The following is a 10014-nucleotide window of genomic DNA, read 5'->3' on the forward strand; positions in this document are numbered from 1 at the left end:
ATATGCCAGTGGGAAGTGCCATGCTGTCCAGAAAATTAGTGAAACCTCAGCTCTGGATAATTTGGGGAGTTTCCTCCTGAGCAGGCTCTGTCTGTACCTTTCCTCCATACTTTCTGGCAGAGCGAGTAACAAGAACACAGGTAAGCCATACTTCTCTGTCCCATGCTTTGCGCCTTGGCCTTGGGAAATTGTCTCACTGCAAGGAGGGGCTGCTATCCAGGGGGCCTCAGGTGTACTCCTGCCCTGGTGCTGGAAGCTCACCTGCGAGGCCCACGGCACACAGCTAGTTCAGGCAGGTCCCTCCAGCCCCTCTTAGCACTGCCACCCTCCCCCACTTTAAGCTGCACCCAAGTGTGTATATCTATTATAAGAAGGGGGAGAGCCAGCCAGCAGTATGTCATGGGAGTGATAATTACATCCCCAACTCCCATCATGCCGTCTGCTGCTGACCTCTCACCCTTCCTTTCCTTCAATCACCCCCCGGCATCACTCACTCTGACAGAGCAGCGGCACAGGCCCTGTGACCTGTCAGCCCGGGGACATGACTTATAGGGCCTCGCAGGTGGACAAAGGGAAGGGAGATAGGCCACATAAATCTCCCTAGTGAATAAAAGAGAGTAATGGAGTGCGCTCTCCAGGTCTGCGCTAGCAGATTCCCGTGGTCTTGTTATTTGGCGCAGAGTTACGGTGATGAGGAAGTGGCCCAGGCTGACATGTGGGTCCCAATCAACCTTGCCAAAGCCAAAGCTCCACACAAGTCCCAATGTCACATCCATGCTGAGGTCCCTGGGGAGAACGGGACAGGCGTGAGCAGCAGGACCATGGATGGCAGCTCCTAGGCTGGTTTACTGCATCATAAGGGGAGGGAAGGAAGGAGGAAGAACCAGGCTCAAACCCCTGGCCTGACCCTTCTTGGTTGAGGTTCTCTGAGCAGCTCCATCGGGAGCTTCATTCTAGTCAGTAGACAGAACAGGACCATCACCAAGCCTGCAGATCTCTCCAATATCTTGAGAGAGTCTGGAGTGGGGCCTCCAGTCACCTGGACGGTAGACATTGTGTGGAAGACTTCATGAGTTGTGTGTAGGACTTATCAGGGTCTTTCCAAGCTTCACTGATTAGCATAAGGGGATCTGTCCTCACTAAAGCATCTGAAAATGAATGGGAATCTGATAGACTAAAATCCTGAGCATGGCAGGCATATTCCCCTTCCACAGATGGATCCTTGAGTTGGTATGAGTTGACTTCTGAAACACTCTCATTCATCATAAGACACAGGCCAGCTTCCAAGTCCTTCTTTACCTATTCATTTAGTCACGGGGCTACAAACTGGGCTCCATAAGCCAAATATGGCCCCACAGATGTCTTTATGTGTTCTTCAGTTGTTTTATCAAATTGGAACTTGCCTTTCTTCAGACAGGGTAGGCTCACAGGACACACTCACAGATACCTGCCATCTCACTCTATCCCAGTTCCATCATTTATATCACCTGACTCTTCCCCATAGGAATCATGAGGATGCCCTTGCTACCCAAGCATGGCTACTGGGTGGTCCCACTCGGACCTTCCATCCTGCTTGCAGTCCTTCTCCACTTTACCACTTACTGCCAGCCTCTTACATCTATCTGGATGTTGCATTAATTTCCTCAAACTTTTTGTAGCTTTTACTGTACCTGAGTCTCATAATATCTCCCTGAGAGAGCAGATAGCATCATCCCCATTCCCTACTTGAGCAGATGGAGAACATGAATCAGAAGAGTTAATCAGCTTGCTTTGGGCCATACAGCTGGTCAATGAAAGAGAGATGAGGACCCAAAGATTCTGATTCCGATGTCTTTTTTCACCAGACCATAATCCTACTGAGTTGTTGCCTCCACCACACCCAACCACAAATTTGTAGTTGAATCATCATATTTCAGAGTTCAAGGGCTATTTGCCCAATTCTCTATCCTATGAACAAAGAGCCTTCATGATAACCACAACATAGGTGTTCCTACAGTCCCTGCTGGCATTTTCTGGGGCCAGAGAGCTCACTAAAGCTCAGAGGGATGGCTTGCTCCATCCTTGGGCAGTATTTGTCCATAGAAAATTCTTATCTTCCTGGAGCTCAAATTCATGAGGTCCTCTAATTGCTCCTTTCAGGATCCACATGGAAAAGTCTCATTGACTTTAAGAATTTGAAGACCCTTCGTCAGGCCAAATAGGCTCAGTTGCTATGTCAGTCGGAATCACAAGAGACAAAATCCTGACCCCAAAAGGAATTTATTGGTTTGTGAAACTGGCAAAATCCAGTGTTAGTCACTGTGGAACCCAAGTGTTCAAACAACATTTTCAGGAACCTGTCCCCATTTCTTGCCTACACCTTCCTCCTCATTGACATTATTCTTAGGCACACTCCCCATGTGGCAGCCCTTGGCGGACTCAGCCTAAGTCCCACCAGCTCAGCACATGTGGCAGAAAAAGATCTCTTCTTTCCCAGTGGTTCCAGAAAAGGCCATAAATAGGGCTCCCTTTGACTGGGCTTGGATCACATGTTCACCCCTAAGTCAGTCCCTGTGTCCAGGAAGATGGACACCTTGGAATGGTCAGGCCTGGGTCATATACCCACCACTGGAGGTTGATTTTACCTACCTGATGCATGCAGTGAGGTGGGTGGGTACCCTATGAAAAATCATAGAGCTCTTTCTAGAACAAGGGAGAATGGATGTTGGACCAAAACAACCAGTGCCCACAGTAGTCATCATGGTTTGGAGGCCCATCCCATCCTGATCACCTTCTCTGTGCGCTTCCTGGTGTGTTGCTATTTCTCTGCGGGGTGTAGTTCAGAGAGTAGAACCCAATTTCCCATGTGTGATATCAACTGTGAAAATTGGGTTGCGGGTATAACCTACCCCTGAATACACCCCACTTCCATCACACGTGAAGGGTCCCATTTGCTATTATGTGACCACACTGCAGTTCCGGCTCTCTGAGTCTGCAGGCAACTCATCACAGATACTGCCACTTAGCTATCAACCTCCCCTGTGTGATAACACCATGGAAGTTTTTAAAACAAAGGTGCATAGTTTTATACATAATCCTATTCAATCTTAGCTTGGTAGTTTCAGCCCCATGATTGCAGCGCTAATATAGGATCGCTTTGGCAGCCCTAAACTGTGTGTATGGCTATGTGTTTCCTATCCAAGACTTTGATTTTAAAAAACTTAACAAGACAGGATTAAGAGCAGAGCCCTGTGGCCTGCCACTAGACATTCCATCTAGGCTGACATCAATCCAATGACAGAATAGCAGTAACACCTATCTCCTAAGATTGTCGTGATGATTAAATGAGTTGATATTTGTAAAGTTCTTAGAACAGGACCTGGCTCATGGAAAATAATAGATAGGAAAGTGTTTGCTAAACAAACAAACAGCTGAGACTTGATTGATCAAAAAAGATGGACTAAGGCTGTGCTATTCTTCAACCCATATTTCTGTATCAGGCCTCAAGTCTTTTGTGATATGTTTTTTTGAACACCTTGCAATATAAGAATATGATATCTCTGGCTTTCCTCTCATCAATCTTATAAAACAGGGAAAGTGAGGTTTGGCTGGTATGAGCAGTGCTGGCCCCTTGTGACCCACATACCTTTCTAGGAGCTCCAAATCCATCTCTTGGGTAAGCACACTGTTCTAAACTGGGGAGCATCAATCTTACTAATAAAGAATGTGTGGCACCACCTATTGGAAATTTGAAACAATGTGGTATTAGTGTCTTTCTCCTTAGAGTCAAAGTTATACTCAATCAAGAAGAATAAATTCAGGGATACCTATGTGGTTTAGGCGGTTGACTGACTGACTCTTGATTTTGCCTCAGGTTGTGATCTCAGGGTCCTGGGATTGAGCCTCACATCAGGCTCTGTGCTCAGTGTGGAATCTGCTTGGGATTCTTTCTGCCTTTCCCTCTCCCCATCTCCCCCCACTTGTGCTCTCTCTAAAATAAATAAAATCTTAAAAAAAAAAAAAAGAGCAAATTCAGTTTCCTTGAGGCCCAAAACAACAATCCCTAACCAAAGTCAGAACCCTTCTCCTGATCACTTACCAAGCTAAGCCGTGGCCTCCACCAGTAAAGAAAAGCACCTGCCTCCATTAAAAATGTTGTGACCTGGAAGTCACAGAACACTCAGCCATTGTGCCTTGGTTGTAAGGATGTGTAGAGCCTGCATACCAAGAAGTCCAGAGGCAGCAAGTCTTAGGGTTGGTTTAGCAGCTTAACCATATCTCAAGGACTCAGACTCTTTATTTCTGTTCTGCTGTTCTGGGCTGTTGGTTTGCGCCTCATCACCACAAGATTGCTACTGCAGTTCCAGGCATTGAAACCTTCTTTGAGGCACAAAGAAAGGGGAAAGATCAGCACCAGTGAATTCTCTTCTCTAACCTTTTCCTATGGGGAAGCAAAATATATTTTCTAGAAGTCCCTAGCGCACTTCCTCTTTGTACATCATTAGCCAGATGAAGATCACGTGGCTGAGACACTGAGCCAACTGAGCCACCCAGGTGCTCCCCATAGGACATTTTAAACCTTCCAGGCAAACACTGTGATGCTCAGCATCAGTCAGACACTACTAGCTTGAGGTAGTTCACAGCTTCCACATTCTGTCACACTACTTTCTTTGCAACGGAATCATATCTTTGAGAAGCTGGCTTTTCGGTGGTTGCTGTGATAGAAATCAATGTGGAACGCCAACGAGGTGACGGTGTCCAATATAACAGCAAAGTCTGAGAAGATGTGCAGTGCCCAACAGGCACACCCATCCTATTGATATGTAAGTGGTCTGTGAGGACAAAAAGTTTTCATTTCAACTTACACATATTGTTTTTTTGAATGCCCATTTAGTTGTAAAGACTTGGCTACCTAAGTAGTTTAGATCTAGTCAGTTAATAAATGGAACTTGTAGGTGTTTCTTTCCAGCAAAGGGCATCATGAAAAAAAAAAAAAAAAACTAAGGTGCTAAGAATGCTGGGAATGGAGAAAGTTTGGGCACCTCTGTTCTTTCTTGTTCCCCACCACACTTCTCATTATTGTGCCCCAGCTTGTCCACACCTGGGCATCCTGAAAAACAACAGGCAAGGTAGGGAGCTCGGTGAGTCTTCATTGATTCGATGGCTGAATATATCTCTGCTCAATGCAAGGCCCTGCTCTCTGTGCTGGGACAGAGCTGTGAACAGACCGAAGAGGCCCTTTTCCATGGAGCTTTTCTTCAGTGGGATGGAGATGGAAGATGACCTTAGCCGGAGGTGGGATGAGACTGACCAGTGGCAAGAGGCCTGGGAGTAGGCTCCTATAGACCGAGCTGAAACTGTATGAGTCCAAGGACTCATCAAGCAATGCCCTGGGTAGAACATTCCAGGTGAAATCAGGAGTGGGGCCAGTGGGGCCAACAGGTCACCCTGCCTGGCCCTAGGACAAGCCCAAAACTGGGGTCCCCTTCTCTCTCTGGGAGCATCTGGATGGTGAGCAGAGATCCCTCCATCATCACATCACCAGCTCTGACCCTCGCCTCAAGCAGGGTCAGGTTCAGCTGAACGGCTCCCTTCTTGCTTGGAAAGGGGTTGCCATGCAATCCCAGGGTGAGACTGGGAGAGAGGGAGACCTTCCCTCTCTAGCCTCACCAGCTGGGCCAGGGCCTCTGAAGAGCTGCAGTGCACGGCCCCCCACCCCTCCCCCAGCTGCCGTTTAACCATGATGGAAGCTGCTGTCAGTGCGCAGCGACAGTAATAAACACTCTTCTTAATAACACAGGGTGTACCTCTTATTAAAATGAATGGACTCCCACGGCGCAGCCTGGGGCCGCACGGCTGGCAGCCAGCCGGGGACAGCAGCCCTCAACTCAAGCAGTTTATCTGCTGTAATTACTGGCAGGACAACGCAGTGGGGGCTACTGGGGGACGGGCTGGAATGGGTCCAGGCCCAGACCAAGCTCGGAGATACATCCACACACTTGGGACATGTCCCCACAGAAGGATCTCAGTATCCCCCTAGACCTCATACCCAAAACACACCTTCCCACATCCAAGGGAGCATATACACACCCATCCAGGGACACAGGCACACATCTGGAGTTGACATGGGAACCCTCTGATGGGACCCACATCTGTCTGGTGTGGCAAAAAAGCAGCAAGAGGAACTGCTCAGTGGGCCATCACTGAGCCTTATTTAGGTGTACAACCCTATTCCTCCCCCATCCCTGTGGCATTGGGGAGGAATAGGGTTGTACACCTAAATAAGGCTCAGAGAGCACACACACAGCTGCAGGGGGGGCCAGGAACCAGGTGCTTGCCTTCTTGGCAGTATTTGAGATCAAGGAGGCACAGGTGCCTCTGAAGACCTATGAGATCACAGAATCATAGGCGTTTGCTCTTGTGGCACTGTGGCATTTAGCAAAATTATAATTCATCATTTTTAAGATATTTTATTTAGTTTATTGAAGGAATGAGTGAATTAGTGAATTAACTAGAAGTTTTGCAGGGGAACAGGATGAAGTATGAGGACCTCTCTGAGAATGCATGCACACAAGCAGAAACACACACATGAACACAGATACCCAGGCACAGATATATTGCACATATATAAACACATACACACGTAGATGAACACATGCAAATGTTCACACAGGAACACACATGCACACTCACATCTGACACACCCCTTTCTCCGGCTGGCTCAGTGTTAGAAATGAACACACTGGGGGTGCCTGGGTGTTTTAGTAGGTTAAACGTCTGCCTTCGGCTCAGGTCTTGTTCTCAAGGTCCTGGGATCGAGCCCTGCATTGGGCTCCCTGCTCAGTGGGGAGTCTGCTTCTCCCTCTTCCTCTGACCCTCCCCCGTTTATGCTTACTCTGTCTCTCTCTCAGAAATAAATAAAATCTTAAAAAAAGAGAGAAATATACTGTGAGCTCATACAGATGCCCTGAGATACACCCCATGATACCTTGCTTTTTAAGTTGTCTTTCCTCTTGAGAAGAGAGGGGAAAATATTTTGTGAAGACATGAGAGAGGTGAGATAAAAGGATGGGGGGCCCATAGCATTTCTTCCTTGTGGCCCTGATTCAAGCTCCTGGCAGCCCAGCCTGTTCATAACTATGTTGAAGGCCCATCAGGCAGAGGCCCTTCTCTTCCTCCCATGGAGCCCAGTATTTTCCTGCTCACAGGGAAAGAGACACCTCCTAGGGGTCCTCCTGCAAGGTAGTGGTTTTCAATTCCATCGTGCCCAGGGCTTTATAGAAGTTCCATTTCGGGAGGCTGAGTGAGAAAGTGTGTGTGTGTGTGTGTGTGTGTGTGTGTGTGTTTGTATGTGTGTGTTCACACGTGTGTGTAGGGAGTATGCATGTGCCTGTGGTTCAGAGAGGGCTAGACTTCCGACCCTCCCAGTTGGAGAAACTCTCCTTTTCCATCCCAATGCTGAAGTTACGTAAAAGAACTTGCCCAAAGGGTTCTAGTGTTTACAAATATTCAAAAATTAAAAACCACCAGACTAGCCTAAGAATGACCACATCTTGCTCATTTTTGTCCAAGTTGGGCAACATCAGAAGTCATATGGATGAAGTTTTAACTAATGAAATACTAATAAAACCAGTCATTTCAAGTCTTTGCTGAGCATCTCCCCTGTGCCAGGCATGGCAAAGCACTTTAGAGAGGCGATTTCATCAAATCCCCACAACTGTATCATCATCTCCAACTTATAATGGAACACATTGAAAGTAACAGTACCAGGAGTCCCAGTCAGGCCACCTGACTCCAGAGTCTGGGTTCCCTATCAGCATACAACACTGCCCTTGGAGGAAGCAAATGCATGAACTTGACTTCATGAGCCCACTGTAACCAGCTGAGTTCGCCAGCCTATTCTTGGAAGCTATTCCTTACAAATGAGGTGCTGAGCTGAAGGGATGCTTTCACACTAGCCTCCTAGAAGTGATGGCTGGCTGCAGTGGGGGAACTGGCCCCATGCCTCATACAGCCATTGGCCTGCACTTCTGCTTCTAGCTTTGGATGACTAGCTTATATTTGGCCCATCTGGCCTCCAAGAACAACTAGTAAAGCTGGATTTAAAAACTGAAAATATACAACATGGATGAATCTTGAGGACATTATGCTAAGTGAAATAAGCCAGTCGCAAAAGGACAAATGCTGCATGATTCTACTCACATGATATACCTCCGGTAGCCAAATTGACAGTTTCAGTTTGGGGACAAAAAAGAGTTCTGGAGATTGGTTGTACAACAATATGAATGTACTCAACACTACTAAATTGTACACTCAAAAATAGTTAAAATATATTGGGAGAACCTAATATAGTAATGTTTATAACATAATATCAATGAATATATAATAATAATAAGGAACACCTAAATATATAAAGCAAATATTAACAGACCTAAAGGGAGAAATTGCAATACAATAATGGTGGAGGACTTTAATAACCCCACTTACATCAATGGATAGATCATCTAGACAAAAAAAATCAATTAGGAAACATCAGCCTTAAATGACACATTAGACCAGATGGACTTGACAGGTATATACAGAACATTCCATCCAAAAGCAACAGATTACACAGTCTTCTCAAGCACACATGGAACATTCTCCAGGAGAGATGATATGTTAGGCTACGAAACGAATCTTAACAAATTTAAGAAGATTGACATAATATCAGGTATCCTTTCCAGCCCTAACGAGATGAAACTAGAAATCAATTACAAGAAGAAAGTTGGAAAATTCACAAATATGTGGAGATTAAACAACATGCTACTGAACCACCAATGGGTCAATGAAATATAAATTTAAAAATATCTTAACACAAATAAAAATGTAAACCCCCTACCAAAACTTATGAGATGCAGCAAAAACAGTTCTAAGAGGAAAGTTCATAGCAGTAAATCCTGACATCAAGAAAACATGAAAAATATCAAATAAACAACTTTACACTTCAATGAACTAAAAAAGAGGTACAAAGCCCCAAGTTAGTAGAAGGAATGAAATAACAAAGATCAGAGCAGAAATAAATAAAACAGAGACTAAAAAGGTAATAGAAAAGTTCAAAGAAACCAAGAGCTGGTTCTTTGAAAGGTAGACAAAACTGACAAACCTTTAGCAAGATTCACCAAAACAAAAAGAAAACTCAAATGAATAAAATCAGAAATAAAAGAGGAGACACTACAACTGATATCACAGAAAGACAAAGGATTATAAGAGACTACTATGAACAATTATGTGGCAACATATGGAGCAACTTAGAAGAAATGGATAAATTCTTAGGAACATATAACCTATCATTGTTCATGAGTGAATCATGAACAAATAGAAAATGTGAACAGACTGATTGTTAGTAAGGAGATTAAATCCATAATCAAAAACCTCCCAACACACAAAAGTCCAGGACAGATGGCTTCACTGGTGAACCCACCAAATATTTAAAGAAGAATTAGTACCAGTCCTTTTCAAACACTTCCAAAATTCAGAAGAAGAGAGAACACTACAAAACCTATATTGCGAGGACAGATTATCCTGAAAAGAAAAGTAAATTACAGGCCAATATCCCCAGTGAACATAGATATAAAACTTGTCAACAAAATATTAGCAAATCAAATTCAACAATACATTAAAAGAAACATACATCGTAGTCAAGTGGGATTTATCTCAGGGATGCAAGGATGGTTCAAAATCCTCAAATTGGTCAATGTGATAACCACATTAACAAAATAAAGAATAAAAATAATGTGATCATCTCAATAGATGCAGAAAAAGCATTTGACAAAATTCAGCATACATTCATGATACTCTCAACAGAGTGGGTATAGAGGAAATGTACCTCAACATAATAAGGGCCATTTATGACAAGCCCACAGCTAACATCATACTCAATGGGGAAAAGCTGACAGCTTGTCCTCTAAGATTAAGAACAAGACAAGGATGCCCACTCTCACCACTTGTATTCAACACAGTACAGGACGTCCTAGCCAGAGCAATTAGGCAAGAAAA

Source organism: Vulpes lagopus, chromosome 6 (assembly GCF_018345385.1).
Source record: "Vulpes lagopus strain Blue_001 chromosome 6, ASM1834538v1, whole genome shotgun sequence".
In the NCBI taxonomy this organism is placed as follows: Eukaryota; Metazoa; Chordata; class Mammalia; order Carnivora; family Canidae; genus Vulpes; species Vulpes lagopus.